General features: G+C 48.2%; 1 protein-coding gene across 11 annotated transcripts in view; it reads left to right on the plus strand.

Annotated features, from left to right (window-relative positions):
• APBB2 (amyloid beta precursor protein binding family B member 2) overlaps positions 1 to 25,338 on the plus strand; it is a 973,994-nt gene that overhangs the window by 589,989 nt on the left and 358,667 nt on the right. The gene's annotated exons all lie outside the window — the stretch shown is intronic.

The following is a 25,338-nucleotide window of genomic DNA, read 5'->3' on the forward strand; positions in this document are numbered from 1 at the left end:
AAAATTGCGATTTTTACCGAATCGCAAATATTATGCGATTTAAATCATGCATCCCGATTTGCGATTCCTTATTTGCGATTCCCTAAAAATCGCAAATTAGGAATCGCAAAACCGGACTTTGATGCATGTGGCCGTTAGTGCCTTAGAAAAAAAGCTGTGACCAATTTACACTGCCCGTTTGCTTTAAACGTTGATGGTAGAACTTGTCTGTTTTGAAAGTCCAGCTGTACAGCGTAGCTGTCTCCATACCTGTTTTTACAAATTCTTTAAAATATACGTAAAATTGTTACTTCCTATTTAGACATTGGATTTCCTAAGCAGAAGTGAGATCAGGGTCAGCTATAGAGCTTACCATGTTTGAAACATTTCTCATAAACAAGTCCTCATCTTGACACCTAATTTTAAACATGTATTTCTTCTTAAACACCCCACAACAAATCTTAAGTTGCCACTTCTGAAACCATGGAATGAAGAGTTAGGCTCTGAATTTGACCATAATGCACCTATGAGGTAACAGGAAAGGAGTGAAGCTATTTACAAGCTTTACACAGGATAAACTCTCTTAAGGAGTGGGGTTTACTGAAGAGGTTGTAGGAGAAATGTGACCTTGCTTCATAATATGTTTAAGTGCCTAAAGTAGAATAATACTGGACTGCAGTTCTGAGTGAGATTCAGCAAGCCTCTGGGTCCGATCTGGCCAAGTGCCAAGAAATGATTCTTGTAGGGCTTCTTTCACTTCACTGAGCCTACACTGATTGCTCTTAGCCAGGGGGGAACCTGTATTCCATTTAGAGCTTTTTAATAGCTGAGGGACTATTTTACACATCAAAAGTACACAGAAACATGACACATTAAAGCTGTTACCTCATGAATGAATTGTGTGTTGATAACAATTCTTTTTTGTTTCGTTTTTTCACTGCAACATGCTTTTATAAAATATTTTAGTGAGGACTCCAAATGCAAGATAGACCTATTGCCTTTGCCAATGATTTTTTACATAGTTGTCCTAATTATGCACAACTGTGACAGGTGTCTGCATTTCTTCTGTCTGTTCACGAGTTATTGAGAAGGTGGCTAGGCACTCCCAAGTTCAAACCCCATTGTTGTGTCTGTGGCAACATGAGAAAAACGTAACCTGCTGCTTCATAAACGTACTCTCCCCTTGTACTAAGGGAAGGTCCAGTCAGAGAAGTGATGGGAAACATGCGCCCTTACCTGTTCACAGAAATGAAGGCACATGAAAGAGCTGGTGCATTAAGGGACATGGGTTTAGAAATGAAATACGAATCAATATTGGGAAAGGGAGGGTTGTAGGTATAACTTGTGCTTTGTACCCTGATGTTGTCCTGAAGGTTGCTTAAAGTTTGCATAATTCCTTTTGCTAACCACTGATCAGTCACCGGCTCTCAACCAGTGATCAGTTACCAACTCTCAAGTTGGGATGGTAACTGGTTCACAAATCGAAAAGGTGGCCTTTTGAATTGTTCTTCTCTGTGACTGTTGAGAAAGTTATCGGGATCTTAGGCAGATTTCTGCAAGACCCCTGCACGCTTTCAGTGAAATGTTTTAGATAACCATTTTGAGAAAATAAATCCCATTTCCTTTAAGGAAAACAGGCTGCATTAAAAAAAGTTTTCTGTATTTAAACAGTCACATACGTGATGGTCTGCTGGCCTTTACAAGACAATATCCCTGTGATTGTGGTCAATCTCATAGGAGTTGCACTTTTTGACCTGTCTGATGAATATTAATTAGGCAGGTCATTTTGTGACCCTCTGCCATTCGATATTATATGAACCTACCTATTTGTACATAGATTGGTTTGCAAAATCCTATTCCACTTCCAAAACGTTGAGGTGCAATCTATAACCACTTTCCGTGAATGGAATACCAGTGTGAATTACATTAAGACAGAACATATATAACTTGAAGCAGCAGTTAATAATAATAATAATAATCTTTATTTGGATATAAAATATCCTTAAAAGAGCACCTCGAAGGTTCAAACAGCAATACATATTATTGAAAAAGAGAGAGGAAACTCAACACAAACAACAGTGATTAAGTAAAAATCTTCCAAAATACATTGGGGGGGCTGCAGTTACATATTGGTGATTAAAAAACATAATGTACAAAACAGCAAAGTCAACTTGGCATTATAACACACAAGATTTGTGGAGCTAACAATTAGCAATGTTGAGCTAGTGAGTGCAATCTAGTGTTCAACAATAGCAGCTGGTTATGATAATGTCCAATCAAATAAGAACAGTTTTAGCAGCATAAAAATAAAGTGCAATTTAATATAAGCTGTTACTTAAAAAGAGAAGGCATTGGTGAGCCCTTCCAGTTACTAAGTAAAATTACGATATGCATCGCGTGTAAAAGTTGTGAGGCCTATATTTAGAGCTATATTTTCAGGGGTCAGAGCTGCGATAATTGCCTGTCTGCAGGTCCGAATTCCCAACCTGTTCCACTCAATTTACGTCTGCGCTGTGACGTAAGGGCTGGGCAAAGACAGACCACATGCTCCAAGGTTTCAGCCGTCTTGCCACACCCTCTACACAATAAATCTTCTGACGTACAACGCCAAGAGGGCAAATCTTTTAGGAATCGCCAGTCACCCAGTCTAATGGCCATAAAACTACGTTTTAAGTACAGGGAGTAAGTGCAGGACAAGTAGGAAGCAGGGGATATTCTCCCGTATGAATTCATTATTGCCCATGCGTGTCTGCGTTTAGCGAAATGTGCTTTATCAATTATAAGGGACCTCATTCTGACACATTTCTTAATTATGGTTTTAAATGCTGTTGTGCTGGGATTGAGGGCCCATAAGTCGCCTGCAGACATTTCACGGATGAAGTCCTCAAAAAGACGGCCGTACGATCCACCTGCGTTTTTCTGGGAGATATCTAACCAAACTAATGACTCTAATGAGCCTGTGTCTGCTCGTCTGAGTTTATGGCATAGATTTAAAAACATGCCGATGTTAGAAACTTCATAATTTAATAAGCAGCAGTTGCTTGCCCTTTTTCTCTGATTGGTACCATATGATGTATGATGAAGGTGACTTTGTCAAATATTCACGTTTACATGCTCTCGTCTAGACTCTTCAATTATTGAATATTCAGTTATATGTCTTCTTTAAACCATGGGTTAACTGTCCCTGGGCAGAACCTTTCACAAGGTCTTAAAAATAGCAACGTGTGCAAATACGCACTCCATTTCCAGATGTGAGAGTGTTTTAATAAGCGAGTGCGGAATTATTTTTTCATCACTGAATCCCCCTTGAATTGTTTGTACTACATTTTCCATTCTCATGGAGAAATAAAACTGAATATTTAATCTGCAAGGCACGAGGGACGGTAATACTCTGCTGTCAAGCGTCAAAAAAGGCATTGCGTTAAATATTTAAATCTGACCTTTATGATTTAGCTTTTAACTGTTTAGAAGGCTGCAGTCTGAAAGTCCTCAAACATATTCTGATGTCTCATGCCTCTGGAATTTCAGATTTTATTTTTAAATATTTTGTTCATGTTTAGAAGTTTACAACAAGGTCCTTCAAGGCTTTGGTCATGAAAAGTTAAGTACCCTGGGGTTAAGGACTCATACAGCAGAATAGATAACTTCTGCAGTCTGACCAATGCTTTGTTTCAAATGGTAGAGTAAGGATTGCATTCCATGCCTTTTTAGCTCCCACCTAAATACAGTTTTAGGTTTGTGTTATTGAAATCCCTTTGTGCATAATAACAATGCTTACAAAGGGTTTTAGGTCCGCCCATCGCTTATCGTTGGTTAATTTCCTTGTCAATGTCATTTGCTTGCTTCTTATTCAATGGCTTTGCTTCCTCTTTTTGGGTTTGACCCTGCCCTGGAATATCGCTTCTTTACCATAGTTTTGACGTTCAGTGGATGACTTTTTTCTTAAGTCTTTAGTGCTCCATTGGAGTGCATGTTCTTGCTTATTATGTTATTATGGTATGTAGATTTATCACATATTCAAGAAGTGAAGAGGAGGAGGCTTGCATATGTAGCGACCGGTCATTCCACTCTATAGGAGGGATGTACGTGAAGGCCTTACAGCCGGATCTCGTTTTCAGTATGCGTGTGATACGTGCCAATAGGAGTCCGAATAAGCGGAGGTGTCTGGAAGGTTGATAAAAACAGATGCAATTGTTGAGGTATGCCGGGCCAGTGTTCTATATAACATCAATATGGTAGATGGAAGTTTATGCTCCATGTTTAGTCAGTACTTTGTCTTCTAGGACTGCCAACAGATTTCAGAACTACTATTAAATGCATGGTAGCCCTGCTGAGAAGTGCATATACTGCTGCATTACATATATGACATCCTTGCTGAGGAACATAGGTACTTTTTCATTCTGTTACATCCTTCTTGGATATGTTTAAACAGTCCCTTGAAAACTTTAAATTCCATGCTGGGATGTACTGGGAGCCTCTCATATTTCCAACTTACATACGCCATAAATGCCCTGAAGAGCAAAATGACCGTTCAGAATTGGTGCCTATTCAAATTTTAATATATTAAAATTGACACGTGCCAGTGATGAATAATACAAGTGCAGTGGGTCAGCAGAAAAGCGCCCCTCCTGACACAAAAATGTATAGTAACCGTATTACAGAATTGATTGTTACCCCCACCCCTCCTTTTGAAAGCCATTGACTACAATATGGCATTAAAAAAAAGCCAGGCCTCTCTGCTGCTGCCTTTTTATATTGCCCGGATGATGGCATTTGGTAATTCGATAGTTTCAGGAATGGGTGTCTTGAAGTAGAAGCCGATATGAGCTCAGCTGCGGCTCAGAATGTGTTATTTTATTACCTTATTTGTACAGTCGCTAAAGTATTTGTCAGCATTTATTCTGAATTATACATTTTGTACAATTGCGCTCTGTTGGAAAGTGAACAAGAAAAGACACTGTGTCTAGACTAACAACAATAGCTGATTACATTTCTGTCTCTGTCGTTTCCCCTTTATCAAGTTCAGAAGGATTTCCTGATCACAATAACTTCCTGAGTCGCACCCTGTGCTCTAAACCACTCAAAATATAATTTGTGCGTCCCAGATATCACATATGGGTTTTGTATGGAAAACATGGTTATAAACGTTGCTCTCCAGCAAAGCTCTATTTATTTGCACCGCCCCGTTAAAAAGAGGATCTGCTACTCTGCCTAAAACTTGCTAGGCATGGGGCACCGAGCAGACACTGCACTATTCCTGCATTCCTCTAGATAACAGACCACGCCCTAGGCAGCAAGGCTCCCAGCTTATTACTACAAATGGCCCTGGCTTCATTATTTGTCAACAAATAGTTTCTCCCCCCACCCCCCCTTGTTACATCTCTCCTCTGTCAACGGTTAGCCTTCTGTTTCCATTTTCTGTTCTCCATTTTCTCATAATCCTTATACCATTCACTTCCCTCTCTCATCGTAGCCCCACTCACCAGGATCTCTTACTTGCTTCTTACACTCTGCTTTCTTCCTGTCATCTTTCGCTTAATAGCCTCGTCTCTCACTCTGCTCATTTAGTCACTCATATTCTCCTTTACTCACGTCCTCCTCGCGGTCTTTCTTTTCGCAACCTCTAAAACGTTCTCAATGTTATTCTACTAGGTAGCTTTCCCATGCTAACAACTACTCCCTTCCTCCTCTTTCTTGTAGTTGTAATCTTTAAAGGAATTTCTGAGGTAATTGAAGAACCGACTCCGTTATGGGAGGTTACAACTCCTACTTAACAGTTTCTCGTTTGATAGTTTCCTGGCCCAGTTACTCCTTATCGCTCTTAAAACGTGTGTGAATATAAAACAAGTTCAAAAGATTCTTCAGCTAACCGAAAAGCCAACTTTTCTCCTCTGAAACCCCTTTTACTGGTACTCCTGTTCCACCCTGCTGCTCAGATGCATCTAAGGAAACTGCCCCAGCCAGCACACCATTCTTTCTCATTCTGAATGGTTTTCGGAAGGGTCATTTAGCCTCTCTAATCCATCCGAAAAAGCAAGAAGCCAATCAATGAGTGGGTTACCATGCAGTCATTAAATGGAACCCTTGGACTTAGTGGTGATGTCGCTCTTTTTCTTGATGTCTCTGACCAACCAGGCCTTAGTCCTCAGACTTGCAAAAGTGATCTTTAACGGCGCCAGGCAAAACATTGATCCTGGAACTTAGTTCCAGGATCTTGGTCTAGCCAGAACCCAGCCTGAAAAGGCCACCTGTCCTCCGAGTTGGAGGTCAGATAAGCTTTACCTACTTATCTAGGAATGGTAGCCAAGAGAGTCTGGTACCTCTTGTCTAGGAGTGCTTAGCCGTCTTTCTGTACTACTTGGTCTCCTGGTCTTCCTAGAGACAAAGGTCTGTTTAAAGGTGGCTGGAAAGGAAATACTCCCAAGAATGGGGTCAGTTAGAAAAAAACATGTCATCAGGGGCTAGAGGCTGTTAATATCTAGAAGGTCGATGGCAATATGAATAACAATACATTCTCTTCCAGGGGATACTCATCAATAGTCCTAAGCAGTGAATTATCCCCGCCCGTGTGCGGGACGCTGGAGCTTATAGCAAAATATATATATATATATATATATATCTATCTATATATATATATATATATCTATATATATATATATCTGCAAATCCTGACCGCCAGTCGAACGGCGGAATGCGCCAGGCAAAGACCTCTGCACCCAATCCAAAATCCTCAATGAAGAGTCAAAGCCACATTAGCTAACAGTTCCATCCGTTTATTACCAAGGTGAAAATGCCGGACCAGTGTCCTCCATAACGCGTTTCACTCCTCAAAGGGAGTACATACATATACAGGTGTATGTCTTGAAACTAAAGTTTTTAAACTTTCAACCGCATACACCCAAATATGTATGAAAACCTACATATATGTAACTATGCAGCCCCATAAAAGAATACAAATTAAAAAAGGGACAAACAGCCAGAAACAACTCTGCAATACTTGTATAGTTATAAGTCACTTAAGACAACTTGTAATAGAGACCATACACCCAAATGGCTTCATACAAGAATCTTTTATTTTCCAGAACGAGGAAAAAAACACATGTAATTGCAGGCAGTTTGGCCCATGGGCTGCATAGGAATAGCTGTCCTAAGAAACAAAAGACAACTGGCACCTGCCCTTTAATATGCACAAGAATCTAGGCACTTTGCCTTTAAGAACCTCAGAGAGCCCTGTGCTCCCAGCATGCACCACAGATGACAGTTAGGTCAGTTCTATTTTTCCGGCTCCCTCTGAGAGGATCCTGGAGCTTGAGCTTGACAGTTTTTTGACTTTTTAGTCAGAAATAATTATTTTTCTTGCTGTTTAGCAATTCTCCTGTGCTGGAAGAAGTTTTACCTTCTTTTTCTGACAGAAATGTTTCACCTTTTTCTGTCAAAATGCCAGCACTCTTCAGAAATTGTCCATCCTGTGGAAAAAAGATGGCTATGTCGGATCCACACTCCATGTGTATCGCCTGTCTTCCCTCTACTCATAAGATAGACACCTATTATCACTGCAAAAGGTTTTCCTCAAGAACACTCAGTGATAGAGAGAGGATTCGGCTTCAGACTCATCCACAGCATCGACAACGACACCAGTCTGCCTCTACAACATCTAGAAAAAGGCAGATTCCAGATTGTTCACCGTCAGCAGCCACCGTAGAAGAAAAGGTCTGAAGAGTCTCCGACGTCGAGACAGCGTAAGTCTTGGTCGTCGAGAAAGGCCTCGACGTCGAAGCGTCCTACTTTGAACCCAAGGCATGGTCAAGATGCGGGTCTATCGAAGTCGAAACATACATCGTTGTCTAGACACCCATCGACGTCGAGACACTCTCCGTCACCTCACCGTAGGTCAACGTCTAGTAGCTTTCCAACGTCAAAGAGACCTGAAGGCCAGTCGATGTCAAGAGCAATTCACCACTCGACGTCGAGATCATCACGACGTCTAGGACGTTCAATGTCGAAGTCACCACGACGTCATGCCAGGTCAACGTCGAGGTCCCCTTTGAAGATGTCAATCTGCACAGCCCTTGACTCCTACGGGGCATCGCCATGGTTCGACGTCGAGGGAGAGGCATTTGTCAACGTCGAGGCCATCGACGTCGAGGGACAAGGAACCTGCTGGAGCCTAGGAGGAGGTTGCCGGTACACCTCACTCTCCCTCAAGATGTTCGTCACCGGGACTCCATATTGTACAGGTTTCACCGGAAGGTTCTCCAGGAGTTGGGGAAAGAACCTCGGCGGAAGAAAGCTAGGACTCAGCAGCCCTGGGTCGGACTACTCCTGTACCTACTCTCCTTCCCGCCTGTCAAGATCTCCAATTCAAACACCTCAGAGATCTCCACGAAGATCAAGGACACCCACAGTGGTATCTTCCAGAAGAAGAACACCGACTAGATCACGCTCTCCGCAATACCGTCATAGGCATTCAAGTGATAGATCTAGGTCTTTTCATTCTTCACCAAAGAGTAGGCCACGAAGACCTCGCACCTGGTCTACCTCTTCTACTAAGACCTCTATCAGAGATTACTCTCCTACTTGAACCTCTACACCTCCATCAAGAGTTTCGCCTGTGGACGATCTCACTACCTTCAATGAGGTGTTATGCCGAGGAGCGAGCAAGTTAAATATAACGATGTTGGTTCCTACTATTCTACCTCTGTAATCTTCAAGACCCTGCATCACCGTTCCTTAGCCAGGCCGTTGCTCCCTCTCGTTCCTGGAAATATTATTGATCTTGCCACTCAGACTTTTCTAACTCCTGCAACAGTGGGTTCTGTGTCATCATGAATAGCTAAGAAATATAAGGCCCCTGATCAGGATCCATTATTTCTTCGCTCTGATCCGCCTCCAGATTCTATCATTGTGGCAGCGGGTCGGAAGTCCCAGTCATCTATGTCTTCCTCCTCCGCTCCTCCAGATAGAGACAGCAAAGTAATGGATTCCATGGGCAGGAAGATGTGCAACACATCGGCCTCTTTCATGAAGGTTTTCAGTGCCTCTGCTCTATTGGGAAGATACGACAGGTCCTTATGGGACTCTCTGGGTCGTTTTGTAGATGAGCTTCCTAAAGAAGATCAACAAGATTTTTTGAGAAATCTTACAAGAAGGAGTTCTTGTCTCTATCAAGTTATTAGCGCCTCAGCGGATTTAGCTGCTCACGGATACGCTCACGGGATCTGTTCAAGGCGTTCTGCATGGCTGCGATTAACTGGCCTTAAACCTGAAGTGCAACGGAAAATTACTAACTTACCGTTCAATGGGTCTTTCCTCTTCGGTCCTCATGCGGACGAAGAGATGACCAAAATGGAGGCGGAACTGGACACAGTAAAAGCGGTGGGTTTGGAGAAAAAAGACTTTTGCAAGCGTTTTTGTTCCAATGAGAAACGCCAGTTCCAGCAAAAGGGTCAATCGAGCCAGTGGCCATCGCAGGGTCAACAATAACAGCAAAGGTCTCATTTCCAACAAAGATGACCAGGGAGGGGAAGATGCAAAAATAGACAACAAGCCTCTGCCTCAAAACAACCAGCGAAGCAATGAGGGGATACTTCCTCTAAACGTGTTGTCCACTCCGGTAGGAGGAAGTATCGCTGGCTTTCTGGAGGAGTGGAACAATATAACAAACGACAAATGGGTGTTAAATATCGTCAAAAATGGATATCTACTATGTTTCAAGACTCCACCTCCTTCGATTCCTCTGAGGGAACTCAGCTCGTGTCATCCCATCCTACAAGAGGAGGTAAACAGTCTTCTGTTAAAAGAAGCCATCGAGCATGTCCCAGTTCATCAGAGACGCCAGTGGATATACTCTCGATATTTCCTGGTCGAGAAAAAAGGTCCTTCTGTGGAGTACAGGCCTATTCTGGATCTTTGCATCTTAAACAAATACATATGAAAAAAAAAGGTTCGGATGCTGGCTCTACACCAGCGGTACAAAAGGGGGTGGTGATGGACGGAGCATCTGAATCAATCAAACACTCACACCCAGTCAAAAGATCTGGGTTGAATCCATCACCGTTCTTTAGCCCACTCTGCCACCCAGTTCAGACATGGCTATATGCAAATCAGTCTGACCTTGTGCCTCATGGGAACAGTGCAGCCCGAACTGCCAAGCCATGTCTTCCCTGGACCGGAAACAAGCTTCAGAGGACCGGTTTCTGGCATTCCAGCCGTCTTCAGCCCGGCTTGCTTGAATCCAGTGGCAAAGTGAAGACATGGCTTGGCAGTTCGGGCTGGACTGTTCCCATCAGGCACAGGGTCAGACTGATTTGCATAAAGCCATGTCTGAACTGGGGTGGCAGAGTGGGCTAAAGAACGGTGATGGATTAAACCCAGATCTTTTGACTGGGTGAGAGTGTTTGATTGATTCAGATGCTCCGTCCATCACCACCCCCTTTTGTACTGGCTCTACATCAGATCTTCCCTCATTTACATCAAGGAGACTGGATGTGCTCCATAGATTTGCAGGACGCCTATTTCCACATTCCAGTGTCCAGGAAGCATAGAAAGTTTCTCCGTTTCCAGGTGGCTCGACACCAATATCAGTTTTGAGTTCTGCCATTCGGACTCAAGTCCGCCCCAAGAACCTTTTCAAAGTGCATGCAGTGGTGGCGGCCTTTCTTCTCAAATGAGGAACTTTCATTTACCCATACCTCGACGACTGGCTTCTGAAAAGTTCCACTCCATCTCTGCTTCAGTCGCATCTGTGTTAGTCTCCACGTTCTGAACAAACTGGGTCTACGGGTCAATTTAAAAAAATCGATTCTCAAACCCACTCAGAACATTCACTACCTAGGATCGTCTCTGGACACCGTGTAAGGAAGCGTGTGTCCTTCGGAGGAAAGATTCGCATCTATCAGGAGGAAATCTCAGGAGCTTCTACAGGCTCTCCACCCTTCGGTCAGACAAGTGTCCTCTATCCTGGGGTCCATGGCCTCGTGCATCTTCATTGTCCCCAATGCCCGATTGCACATGCGTCATCTTCAGCAGGCTCTGGAGGACCAGTGGGCACAGGCATTAGGAAAGTGGGAGGATCGGATTACCCTTCCCCAGTCGGCCAAAGACTCCATCAGGTGGTGGACACCGAGATCAAATCTGCTGCAAGGTGTTCACTTTCACCAAGAGACTCCCAACGCAAACTATTGTGACAGATGCCTCACAGCAGGGCTGGGGTGCCCATATAGATCACCTCCAGGTGCAAGGTCGGTGGTCGGACACAGAGAAGGATTACCATATCAACTTCCTGGAACTGAGTGCAGTCCAGCTAGCTCTCAAATCCTTCTTTCCGTCTCTGAGATCCAACTCCCTCTTGATTCAGACAGACAACACCACAACAATGTTTTATCTGAACAAGGGGGGATGCACCCGGTCCAGATTTCTGTCCCAGAAGGCGCAAGCAATTTGGAAGTGGTTACTGGCAAGACGTCTAGCCATCAAGGCAGTCCACATGCCGGGTGTCCTAAATGTCCAGGCGGACTTTCTAAGCAGAGAGTTCGTAGAAGTGCACGATTGGGTGCTCAACGACATTGCTCAAGGCATTTTTCAACGGTGGGGCTTTCCAGATATAGACTTGTTCGCAGACGCAACAAACGCCAAATGCCCTGTCTACGCATCCAGGTTTCAACAACCAGGTTCAAGCGAGAATGCGCTGCTGATAAGCTGGTCCCAGAACTTGCTATATGCCTTTCCCCCACTGCCTCTCATTCCGTCGGTGATCACCAAATTTTACAAGACCAACCCCAGGATGATACTGATAGCTCCGGAGTTCCACACCAGAGGTTGCCTTGCCGTCCGGACCTGCTGCCCAAGAGCCAAGGGAGAGTGTTCCATCCCAGCCTTCCTTCGCTCCGGCTGACAGCATGGCTCCTGAAGTCTTGCAGTGTGGGCACTTAAACCGGTGACCCACTTGTGGGACACCCCCGCGCCGCACGGCCACCAGCTGCTGCGTGTGCCCCTTGCCTGCCCTCTGCCTCGCTGCTGCCTCGTTTGCCGGTTGCCGGCTGCCTCCGCTGCAGTTGTTTTTGCCTTATTTTGTCTGTAATTTGTGCCTGTATTTTTTATTTCATTTTGCCTGTGTTTTGGTTTCCTTCCTTGTTGTCCGCCTACCTCGCCGCCCTCCGCCCTCCCTTCCCGCCACCGCCGCTTTTCCCCGCCCCTTTTTCTATTCTGTACCCTCCCCGCTCCCGCCTCCCAGCTGCTCCGCCCACCCGCGCACTTGGCCTTAAATGGCGACCGTGCGACGCAGGTGAGTGTGACCCACTTGTGGGACACCCCCGCGCCGCACGGCCACCAGCTGCTGCGTGTGCCCCTTGCCTGCCCTCTGCCTCGCTGCTGCCTCGTTTGCCGGTTGCCGGCTGCCTCCGCTGCGGTTGTTTTTGCCTTATTTTGTCTGTAATTTGTGCCTGTATTTTTTATTTCATTTTGCCTGTGTTTTGGTTTCCTTCCTTGTTGTCCGCCTACCTCGCCGCCCTCCGCCCTCCCTTCCCGCCACCGCCGCTTTTCCCCGCCCCTTTTTCTATTCTGTACCCTCCCCGCTCCCGCCTCCCAGCTGCTCCGCCCACCCGCGCACTTGGCCTTAAATGGCGACCGTGCGACGCAGGTGAGTGTGACCCACTTGTGGGACACCCCCGCGCCGCACGGCCACCAGCTGCTGCGTGTGCCCCTTGCCTGCCCTCTGCCTCGCTGCTGCCTCGTTTGCCGGTTGCCGGCTGCCTCCGCTGCGGTTGTTTTTGCCTTATTTTGTCTGTAATTTGTGCCTGTATTTTTTATTTCATTTTGCCTGTGTTTTGGTTTCCTTCCTTGTTGTCCGCCTACCTCGCCGCCCTCCGCCCTCCCTTCCCGCCACCGACGCTTTTCCCCGCCCCTTTTTCTATTCTGTACCCTCCCCGCTCCCGCCTCCCAGCTGCTCCGCCCACCCGCGCACTTGGCCTTAAATGGCGACCGTGCGACGCAGGTGAGTGTGACCCACTTGTGGGACACCCCCGCGCCGCACGGCCACCAGCTGCTGCGTGTGCCCCTTGCCTGCCCTCTGCCTCGCTGCTGCCTCGTTTGCCGGTTGCCGGCTGCCTCCGCTGCGGTTGTTTTTGCCTTATTTTGTCTGTAATTTGTGCCTGTATTTTTTATTTCATTTTGCCTGTGTTTTGGTTTCCTTCCTTGTTGTCCGCCTACCTCGCCGCCCTCCGCCCTCCCTTCCCGCCACCGACGCTTTTCCCCGCCCCTTTTTCTATTCTGTACCCTCCCCGCTCCCGCCTCCCAGCTGCTCCGCGCACTTCGCCTTAAATGGCGACCGTGCGAACGCGCAGCGGTCACGCGCAGCGGGCGCGCCGATTGTGCGCCGAAGGCGCGCCAAAGGTAAGCCCGTCTACGCCCGTCCGCGCCTGGACCGCGCCCAGTGCCAGGACCCCTGGCCCACGAGGACCCCGACCGACCCGCCTGACGTACTCCGCCGCCACCCTCACCGCTCTCAACACCGGCCGACTCCCAGAATGCCATCAAGCCACTCCACGACGTACCCACGGACCTTTCAGCTGCCACGCCTGCAAGTTCAGCTGCATCCGGACCAGCCTCGCACCAGCACCCGCCAAGTCGAACACCAGCAGCACCCACCTCAAGTGCATCCTGCTCAACACCCGTTCCGTCCACAGACATGCCATCGAACTCTGGAACCTTCTAGACGCCACAGCCCCTGACGTTGCCTTCCTCACGGAGACCTGGATGAACGCCTCTTCAGCTCCCGACATCGCCATCGCTATCCCAGAGGGCTACAAGATCGTCCGGAGGGACCGAAACGCCAACCAGATGGGAGGAGGCATCGCCATCATCCACAGGAGCACCATCCGTCTCACGACCAGCACCAACAACACCCTGACCAGCGCCGAACACCTGCATTTCCAGATCCACACCAACCCGAACACCACCCTCAGAGGCACCCTGATCTACCGACCCCCTGGACCACGCACGCAATTCAGCGAGGACATCGCCGACTTCGTCAGCCCGCATGCTCTCCCCTCCGCTGACTACATCCTCCTGGGAGACCTCAACTTCCATCTGGAGAACAACAACGACCGCAACACCAGCACCCTGCTCGACAACCTCGCCAACCTGGGACTCAAGCAACTGGTGTCCACCCCCACCCACCTCGCCGGACACACACTCGACGCAGTCTTCTCTTCCAGCACAGACATCGACTTCAGCCACGCCACAGAGCTTCAATGGACGGACCACAGCTGCGTCCACTTCACCTTCAAGAGAACGACGACCCACCAACACCAGCAACAGGCCGCCCGCAGAAGCTGGAACAAGATCACAGCAGACCAGCTCGCCACCTCCCTGAGCCAGCACCCTCCTGCCAGCTCAGCGAACCCCAGCCAGGCCGCCGACAACCTCACGAAGTGGATCAGCAACTGCGCGGACGAACTCGCCCCACTGAGGACCCCGCCTAGCAGACCCGGCAGCAAGAAGGCCCCATGGTTCACCGACGAACTCAAGAGCTCCAAGAAGAACTGCCGAGCCCTCGAGAAAGTCTGGAGAAGGGAACCGACACCGGACAACAGGACCTCCTTCAAACTTGCCACCCGGAAACACCACCAGCTGATCCGCGCCGCCAAGAAAACAGCATTCAAGGACCGGTTGGACAACAACGCACACAACTGCAAGGAACTCTTCAACATCGTGAAAGAGCTTTCCAACCCCAGCGCAGGAAACAACGACATCACCCCATCGCAAGACCTCTGCAACTCCCTCGCTTCATACTTCCACAACAAGATCGCGGACATACACAACAGCTTCAACAACCAACCAACGCACACCATGACCGAACAACCACCCCCCATCACCACCCTCCACGCCTGGACCCCGATCAGCACCGAAGACACCATCCGCACGATGAACTCCATCCACTCCGGATCACCGACCGACCCCTGCCCTCACCACGTCTTCAACAAGGCCGACGCTGTCATCGCACCCCACCTGCGAGACATCATCAACACATCCTTCGACACCACCATCTTCCCTGAGAGCTGGAAACACGCCGAACTCAGCGCTCTACTCAAGAAACCAACAGCGGACCCCACCGACCTCAAGAATTACCGCCCCATCTCGCTCCTCCCGTTTCCAGCCAAAGTCATCGAGAAGACCGTCAACAAGCAGATGGCCGCCTTCCTCGAGACGAACGGATCCCTCGACCCCTCACAGTCCGGCTTCCGAGCCAACCACAACACCGAGACCGCCCTCATCGCCGCCACCGATGACATCCGAGCCCTGATGGACAATGGAGAAACAGCGGCCCTCATCCTCCTAGACCTCTCCGCGGCATTCGACACGGTCTGCCACCGCACCCTAGTACGACGCCTCAGCAACATCGGAATCCAGGACAAGGCGCTGGAATGGATCATCTCCTTCCTCGACGGAAGAACACAGAGAGTCCGCCTACCACCGTACAAGTCAGAGGCCTCCGAAGTCATCTGCGGCGTCCCCCAAGGATCATCTCTGAGCCCCACCCTCTTGAACGTCTACATGAGCCCCCTCGCGGCCATCGTACGCAAACACAACCTCAGCATAATCTCCTACGCCGACGACACCCAGCTGATCCTCTCCCTGACCAACGACCCCGCCGCCGCCAGAGCCAACCTGCACAAAGGGATGAAAGAGGTAGCCGAGTGGATGACGACCAGCCGCCTGAAACTGAACTCGGACAAGACGGAGGTCCTCATCCTGGGCTCCTCACCCTCCGCCTGGGACGACTCCTGGTGGCCTCCCGCCCTGGGCACCGCACCCAAACCGACAGACCATGCACGCAACCTGGGCTTCATCCTGGACTCCTCCCTCTCCATGACCAGGCAAGTCAACAACGTCTCCTCGGCGTGCTTCAACATCCTACGCATGCTACGGAAGATCTTCTGGTGGATCCCCACCGAGACCAGGAAGACCGTCACCCAGGCCCTCGTCACCAGCCGACTGGACTACGGCAACGCCCTCTACGCCGGTACCACCGCCAAGCTCCAGAAGAGACTCCAGCGGATCCAGAACGCCTCAGCCAGACTCATCCTCGACATCCCACGAACCAGCCACATCTCCGGACATCTGAGAGACCTTCACTGGCTCCCCGTCAACAAAAGAATCACCTTCCGCCTCCTCACCCACGCACACAAAGCCCTACACGACCAAGGCCCGAGCTACCTCAACAGCCGAGTCAACTTCTACGCTCCCAAACGCCACCTCCGATCAGCCAACCACGCCCTCGCCGCCGTCCCCCGCATCCGAAGAGCGACTACAGGAGGAAGGTCCTTCTCCTACCTGGCCGCCAAGACCTGGAACTCCCTCCCGACCGACCTGCGCCTGACCCAGGACCACCTCTCCTTCAGGAAGGGGCTGAAGACCTGGCTGTTCGAGCAGTAGCGGCACCCCCCCCCCCCCAGCGCCTTGAGACCCTACGGGTATGTAGCGCGCTTTATAAGTGTCACTGATTGAAACTTACCAGATGACTGTATGGACATCCTCAAGGAAGCTAAGAGACCTTCTACTAGAGCTTCCGACGCTTTGAAATGGAAGCGTTTTTACATCTGGTGTTTGAATAACGGGCATGACCCAGTTACAGGGCAGGAACAGGTCATTCTACCATATCTGTTATATCTGGCTAAATCGGGGGTGTAATTTTCCTCCATTAAGTTACACTTAGCAGCCATCACAGCGTACAGAAAATCACCTGCACAAGGTTCTTTCTTTAAGATGCCAGTGGTGAAGGATTTTCTGGAAGGATTAAAAAAGGTGTATCCACCAGTTCAAGCTCCTTCTCCTCCATGGGAGCTCAATGTGGTCCTAACCAAGCTGATGGGAGCACCTTTTGAACCAATACACAAATCTTCTTTGCAGCACTCTTGGACAGTGGCCTTCTTGGTGGCAATTACGTCTGCTCGTAGAATAAGCGAATTGCAAGCTCTGTGCTGTAAGGAACCCTGCACGGTATTTCATGCAAATAGGGTGGTTCTTAGAACTCATCCTAGTTTTCTGCCAAAGGTGGTGTCAGAGTTCCACATCAATCAGGGAATCACTTTACCCACTTTCTTTCCCAATCCTTCTACTCCCCCTGAAAGGGCCTTACATTCCTTAGACCTTAAGAGGGTGTTGGAAGTTTTATTTGGACAAAACTAAAGATATTAGAAGGACGGAAAAGTTATTTGTCAATTATGGTCCCATCAGTACGGGATTAGCAGCTTCTAAGCGGTCCATCTCGAGATGGATAGTCTCCTGTATTTCCTGGGCATATCAGTTAGCTAATAAAGCTCTTCAAGGGAGGCCTAAAGCGCATTCAACCTGAGGAAAAGCCTCAACTACGGCTCTCCTCAGGAACATTCCCATAGCAGAGATTTGCCAGGCAGCTACATGGCAAAAATAATGAAGAGCCAGCTCCACACCTTCCTAAAAGGGAAGAAAGACTCTGGTATAATGTTGCTCTGCATGACCGTACGCTATGGCTTATGGAAGGAGATGCTTTCATAACATGAGTGGCCACAGGAAATGTGTACTATAAAGCCTTACAACTTTTTTTTTTTTTTCAAAGATAAAGCCTTACAACTTTTGAAAACTTTCTAATAAATTATGGTTGTGGGAATAGGTTGGTGTACAGAGTTGGGTGAATAGGCTAACACTTTGGTTCACATATATTTCATACAACACTTGACAATGAGAAGGTGCTATACATTAATCTACCCTGCTTTCGAAACAGCACAATTAAGGTACTGGTTAGCGACCTCATTACGGTTTCTAATTTGGATTGGTAAAACTATATCTTGCATAAATGTTCAATATGGTATTCTTGGTATGGCAGGAGCTTGATGGGATTGTGTTCTGTGCGTCTTATTTGGAGCAAAAAGAGAACATAACAGCATTTAATCATCTTTGTAGCTACCCAAAAAGACCTCACTTGAAGAGTAGGAAGGAGTTCAAGGCGGGAGGGCAAATCTGGTCATCTGGTATTCTCACCAGGCAGTAATAGCCTTGGCATCAAGGCCACCTCCATGGCATGCATATAAACTCTGAAGAATAAGTTCATTTAGAGCATGTTGCAAAATGATCACATGCAGAAACATCAATGAACATCAAGAACATTGTGGCCAGAATAGGAGTAAGGAGTAGTTTCTGTCCTGTAACTCCAGTTCTGTAGTAGGGGTATCTCTGTTATAGTCATAATCTAGTGAATAGTCCCGCCCATGTGCGCGGACCCCGGAGCAATCAAAAATAATCTCTTAAGCTGTCAAAACATGCAGACCTGCATAGACACTTAAGAGAGAATTTAAAGACAGATAATGCAGCCTATATCCACAGGCTACACTGTCCAATACTTCAACTAGAAATTCCACCAAAAACCACAACAGCACAGCCTGTCCAGGGTTTTCCACAGAGAAAAACCTTGCTTTTAACAGCAAAACCCTCTGGAATGATAGAGAGGAAGGAGTGGACAGACAAGCCCCATAGGCTGCCATTATGTGGCTCAAAACAGGATACTGTGCCTTTAAGAGAACTTTCCAGAAGCCTCACAGTATCCCAGAATGCAGTGCAGGTCCCTTTCACCTTCAGTTCTTTTTGAAGGCGTAACACGCCAGACCTGTAGCATTCCTTACATGAATATCTCTCTCCACCGGGGAGGAGGGCGGGCGCTTATGACTATAACAGAGATACCCCTACTACAGAACTGGAGTTACAGGACAGAAACTACTCCTTCTGTAGTAGGGGATCTCTGTGTATAGTCATAATCTAGTGAATAGAATGGCAAGCCCATCCCCACACCAAAGCGGCGGTGGAGAAACGAGAAATAACACCACTATTGTGCGAACAAATTTCGCAGCGAAGCCTCCCCAACCTGAGCATCTGCCCTGGTATCAGTGTCCAGACAGTGATGCTTAGCCAAGGTATGGACCGACTTCCAAGTGGCGGCCTTGCAGATTTCTGCAATCGGAACATTAAGTAGCAAAGCAGTCGTGACAGCTTTGCCCCTGGTGGAATGAGCCTTAGGTTTACCTCCTAAGGTCGTATTAGTCTTTTGGTAACACAAGTGTGTACAGGACACAATCCACTTAGAGATGGACTGTTTTGAGGTAGCAAGACCGGTCCAGACTGATCCATAATTGACAAACAATTGATCTGCACCACGAATATCTCTGGTTTTAGCCAGATACAATTCCAACACCCTCGCAACATCCAGGGAATGTAGGGACCTTTCCGCTGGAGATGCAGGATTCTGAACAAACGTAGGCAAAGTTATTGTCTGGTTGACATGAAAACCAGAAATAACCTTTGGAAGAAATTTAGGGTGAGTATGCGTAACAACCTTAGCAGCATGAAATACAGTATAAAGTTCTTGGCAACACAACGCCTGAATATCACTCCCCCTGCGGGCCGATGTGATGGCCACGAGGAACGCCGCCTTCCAGGACAGATGCTGCAACGAAGCCCTATGAATAGGTTCAAAAGGCTCCTTCATCAATCTGGACAGCACCACATTCAATTCCCATGAAGGCGAAGGAAGCCAGACAGGAGGGAATGCTTTCTTCCAGCCTTCCAAAAAAACTTTGATCACAGGGATCTGGAAGAAGGAAGTCTGAAGGGCATTTCATGTAGGCAGTCAGCGCGGCAAGATGAACCGTAATGGATTAGACATTAAGGTCCGACTGCTCCAGGCGTAGAAGATACGGAAGGAAGACATCTTCCTTACACGTCGTCAGGTCAAGGTCCTTGGACTTGCACCAGATGCAAAAACCTCTCCCACTTGCAAGCAGAAGAAGTCCTAGTGGAAGGATGCTTAGCCTCCTTCAGAATGTCCATACAAACTTCTGGTAGATTCAAATGGCCATATTACACTATCTCAGGAGCCATGCAGCCAAACTCAAAGACGAGAGGTTGGGGTGCAACATCTGCCCCCTGAACATTGTGAGAAGGTCCGGCCTGCAAGGCCTCCGTATGAGAGGACGGAGAGACCGGAGAAGCAGGTCCGTGAACCACCACTGTCTGGGCCATTCCGGGGCAATCAGGATCATCCGCGCCCTGGACTGGGACAGCTTGATGAACACCGCCGGAATCAAGGGAAAGGGTGGAAAAGCGTACAGAAAGCTGTTCGACCAGTTAATCCAGAACGCATTCCCCAGCTTCCCCACAGGCAGTACCTGGAGGCGAAGTCTCGGCATTTGCCGAAGACTTCTCCTTGTACTTCGTAGTTTATGACCCATTCGTGGTTTTCCTGAATCAGTCTGCTCAGCACGTCTGCCTGAACATTCTGCACACCTGGCAGATGGGTAGCCGTTAGAGTCAGTCCTCTGGATAAAAACCAGCGCCAGATCGCCCGCGCCTCCTGCGACAGAGTGCGCGATCTCGAACCCCCCTGCTTGTTGAGGTAATACATTGTGGTCATATTGTCCGTCTGTACAAGCAGAGAGTTGGTCTGGAAGGACGGAAGAAACGCCTTCAGTGCCAATTGAACAGCTCTGAGTTCCTGGAAAATGATGTGATACGTGGACTCCATCGGGGACCACGTTCCTTGTATCTGCAAGTCTCCGGAAAGCGCCCCCCAGCCGTGGGGAGACGCATCCGTCACGACAGTCTGTGTGGAAATGTCCTTGTGAAAGGGAACCCCTCTTAGGAGATTCTCCGCTGAACACTACCACCTCAGAGACTGAAGAGCACGCAGAGACAGTCTTATCTTGTCGCCCAAAGATCCTTTCCTCTAATCCCACTGATCCTCCAAGCACTCCTGCAAAGGTCTCATGAGCAGCCGTGCGTGTGGCGTGAGGAATATACAAGAGGCCATCGACCCCAGTAGAGAAGACACCGTCTCCACTGTCGTAGATGGGGCGGTCACAAGACCCTGAGCCTTCCTAAGGGGAGATAATCGACTCTCCTCCGAAGGAGACACGCTTGCTGACAGCGTATTGACGGAGGCTCCCAAGTACTGTGTGCACTGGACCGGAATGGGGACAGACTTGGACATGTTGATGTGCAACCCCAGCTCGTTCAAGAGAACGCACGTCCTCTGGAAGTGCGCCTGAGCTTCCGAGAAGGAGGAGGCCTTGATCGACCAATCGTCCAGGCACGGTTAGAGAAGCCACCTTGTTTTTTCTCAGGCGTGCAGCTACCACTGCCATGCTCTTCGAGAATGGTCTGGGCGCAGACTTCAGCCCGACTGGCAGTACTGTGTACTGATAATGATGGGCGCCGACTTGGAATCGCAGGAACTTCCTGTGTGCAATGAGCACATGGGCGTGTGCATCCTGTAGATCTATGGCACCACGCCAATCCCCCTGTTGCAGCTGAGTATAAACCTGAAGCAACGACAGCATGCGAAATTCCTCTACTGCGAATCCACTTGTTTGCTTGTCGCAAATCCAGAATGGGCCTGAACTCGTTCCTGTCCTTCTTGCGAACCAGAAAGAACCGGGAGTACAGACCTCTTCCCCCTTTGAGACAGAGGTACGTCCTCTATCGCCCTTGTCCTAAACAGGATAACGGCCTCTGCTTAGAGCTCGCGCAGCTGAAACCGCAAGCCAACCGGAGGAAGTGCTGGAGGAGGGCCGATGAACCGAAGACTGACTTAGACCCAGCCGGCCTTTGTTCGCCGAGGAGCAACAAGCTCTCCCGCGTATGTGCACAATATACTTGTAAAGCATTAAATGGCGGCCCGGGACCACCGGCATATTCTGGGAGGAAAAACGCCGCTAGAAAGGGCAGAAGGCCACAGGCCGTTCTCCATGCCCCAAACCTACAGCCGTCCAAAAGTCTCCGATTCAGACTTCATGCGAGCCACTCACTACTCTCATGGCAGCCCAAGGGTTGCCCAACGAACGGGAGAGTAGAAGCACACTGCTGAGCCGCAGGCTGCAGAGACGTCAGGCGAATACAAGTATGGCAACGTAGGACAAACCCACAATACCTGGGGGTCGGCAGGAGAGAAAAACTCCGCTCCAACACCGATGCCTAGATCCGAAACTATCAGGCCCATTAGACCACCTCTAGTAAGGCTTCCCTCCTGTCTCTCAGCAGAGGAACCACAAACCGGTGAAGAAAACCCCCCCACAGAGGGATCTCACAACAACGGACCAACAACAGCGGGCCACAGCGCTAGGTCTACATGCCGCCACCCCTGCAACCAAGTCAGGAGCACGGTCGGAGCCAGAACCTCCTGTCAGGCGGTAGTGGACGAAAGGTAAGTCCCGCCAACGTCAAGCATCACTGTTTCATGACGTCGAGCATCACCGCTCCATGACGCCGAGCATCACCGCTCCATGGCGTCGAGCATCACCGCTCCATGACGTCGAGCATCACCGCTCCATGACGTCGAGCATCACCGCTCCATGACATCGAGCATCACCGCTCCATGACGTCGAGCATCACCGCTCCATGACGTCGAGCATCACCGCTCCATGACGTCGAGCCTCACCGCTCCATGACGTCGAGCATCACTGCTCCATGACGTCGAGGCACCCCATGACGTCGGGGAACCCCATGACGCTGAGGTACTCCATGACATAGAGACACTCCATGACGTCGACGTCGAGACACTCCATGCATGACGTCGACGTCGAGACACTCCATGCATGACGTCGACGTCGAGGAACTCCTCGACGTCGAGGCACTCCATGACGTCGACGTCGAGGCACTCCATGACGTCGACGCACTCCATGACGTCGAGGCACTCCATGACGTCGAGGCGCTTCATGACGTCGACGTCGAGGCCCTCCATGACGTCGAGGCACTCCATGACGTCGACGTCGAGGCACTCCATGACGTCGACGTCGAGGCACTCCATGACGTCGACGTCGAGGCACTCCATGACGTCGACGTCGAGGCACTCCATGACGTCGAGGCACTCCATGACGTCGACGTCGAGGCACTTCATGACGTCGAGGGACTCCATGACGTCAAGGCACTCCATGACGTCGACGTCGAGGCACTCCATGACGTCCAGGCACTCCACGACGTCCCCAACGCAGACTGGAACTGCGTCATAGCTCAGACGTGCCCTTACTGGGGATAACCCCAGAGATTACAGCATGGGACTCGGTAGAGGACCTACCCTCACCTCACCCAGAGGCTGAAGATACCTTCAAACTCCTCTGTTTGAAACCTGGAAGCCGAAGCCCCCTAGAAAAGAAGGTACAGAGAAGACAGGTGTCCAAAGACACAGGCAAGCACAGAGTACAAACCCTGTGAGCTTCAGCTTTGGCCTTCAGTTCAGCTGCAGACAAAGCACATGTCAGACTAGAAATAGTCTAAAGACAAGAAGACTGCAGAAATTCTGCCAAAAAAACACAGCAGAATGCAGATACAGGCCAAAGACGTCGAGTGAAGCTACAAAAATCCAAAAATATCACAAAAATAGTATAGAAAAGCTCAGAAAAGAAGAGCTAATGCTCCAGGGTCCTGCTAGCAGGAGCCGGAAAAAAGAACTGAAGGTGAAAGGGACCTGCACTGCATTCTGGGATACTGTGAGGCTTCTGGAAAGTTCTCTTAAAGGCACAGTATCCTGTTTTGAGCCACATAATGGCAGCCTATGGGGCTTGTCTGTCCACTCCTTCCTCTCTATCATTCCAGAGGGTTTTGCTGTTAAAAGCAAGGTTTTTCTCTGTGGAAAACCCTGGACAGGCTGTGCTGTTGTGGTTTTTGGTGGAATTTCTAGTTGAAGTATTGGACAGTGTAGCCTGTGGATATAGGTTGCATTATCTGTCTTTAAATTCTCTCTTAAGTGTCTATGCAGGTCTGCATGTAAGGACAGCTTAAGAGATTATTTTTTATTGCTCCGGGGTCCGCGCACATGGGCGGGACTATTCACTAGATTATGACTATACACAGAGATCCCCTACTACAGAAATGAGAAAATAAAACAATGCAACACTATAGCTCCATGACATTTGGAGTCTCATGCTAGGTATTGGAAGAGAAATGCAAAGACTTGGTCCTGTTGTCGCAAAATCCAGATGAGAAATAATGTTGGAGATCTTTCATGTAGTAAAGTTTGGTTGAATACTGGGCAACTCTCGATCTGCTGAATTGAATGTAAAAAGTGCGTTCATGCAGGAAGCCTAATGCGAGATCCAACTATCCCAAATAGTGTGCTGGCCAGCCTCCACTTTTTCATAGTGAAGGGAACAATTAGTCTACCCTAAAGAGAGACAGATGACGTAACTTTTCAAGCTAACTGGATTATTTTACTCTGAAATTCTTAATAAGTTACCTTACTGAAGCAAAACAATCTGCTGTTGCTAACACTCACCTTTTGTGCTGTATTACATCTCTCCTTTTTCTCCTTCTTTACCTACCCTCTCTTTTCCCCACTGCGTATTTCGTTTTTTCTTTACACCTTTCGCTTGTCCCACTATCTCTTCACAGTATCCTCCCAACTACTGCACAGCACTACCGTGCCTTATAGCTAGTTTTACACTATGTGCATACATATAAACACCAGCAAGCAAAATTTAGCAAGAAAATTTTTATGATTTTAACTTGATAATTCCCAGTACTTTCAGCTTCACTAGATATTAAAAGAAAATTTGTAGAAGACAAATTGTAGTAGATTCAACAAGGGAGTGTCACTTGGAAGGAAAAAAAAATTCTTTTCATCCCCATAGTCACAAAAGTGATATGGAGCTATCCTATAAAACGATCAGTACAAAAAACCAAATATCATACCTGTTTTTGAGGCACACAACTTTACATTTTCAAACATTCCACGCTTCCAAACCATTAATGGGTAAAACCACCCATGCTATCTTTAAATTTGTGAGCTTGAAGGCCGGTCTTACTTTCTCATCTAGCACGGTCAATGAGGGAGGGCAGACAAATGCAGTGTGATCGAAGAACAGGAGGTATTGAACATGAAGCTGGCTTGGTTACCAGTCAGTTGTTTGTCTGTACTCATACGAAGTTGTATTTTCCTTCTGCCAGATCTGTCATGCAGTGCTAGGAGTGAAAGTCTTGAAACAGTTCCCACAGGGTGTCAAATTTCCTACGAACTAAGTTTTAGTCTCTGGAACAGTCTGTACACATTTTTGTTTAACAATTGTGTTTACATTCATTTTGACATAGAATAAGTGCAGTAGCGTGCGCAAATAAATATATTGAATTATTTGGCGTAAAATGTAAGCAACCAACTCTAGATATAGAGGAAAAAATGAGTCACAAGCAGAGAAGTTGAAACTGGTAGAGGTGCGAGGCTTGTGTCCCATGCACTGGTAAGATGGAGACGAGGCGTGATCGACAAAACAACAAAAACATTGCAGCAGTTGTAATATAATGGTAGAGCAATGTGGAAGAAAATCAATGTAGATCAGGGAAGGA

The sequence above is a fragment of the Lissotriton vulgaris genome, chromosome 3_2 (genome assembly GCF_964263255.1).
Source record: "Lissotriton vulgaris chromosome 3_2, aLisVul1.2, whole genome shotgun sequence".
NCBI lineage: Eukaryota > Metazoa > Chordata > Amphibia > Caudata > Salamandridae > Lissotriton > Lissotriton vulgaris.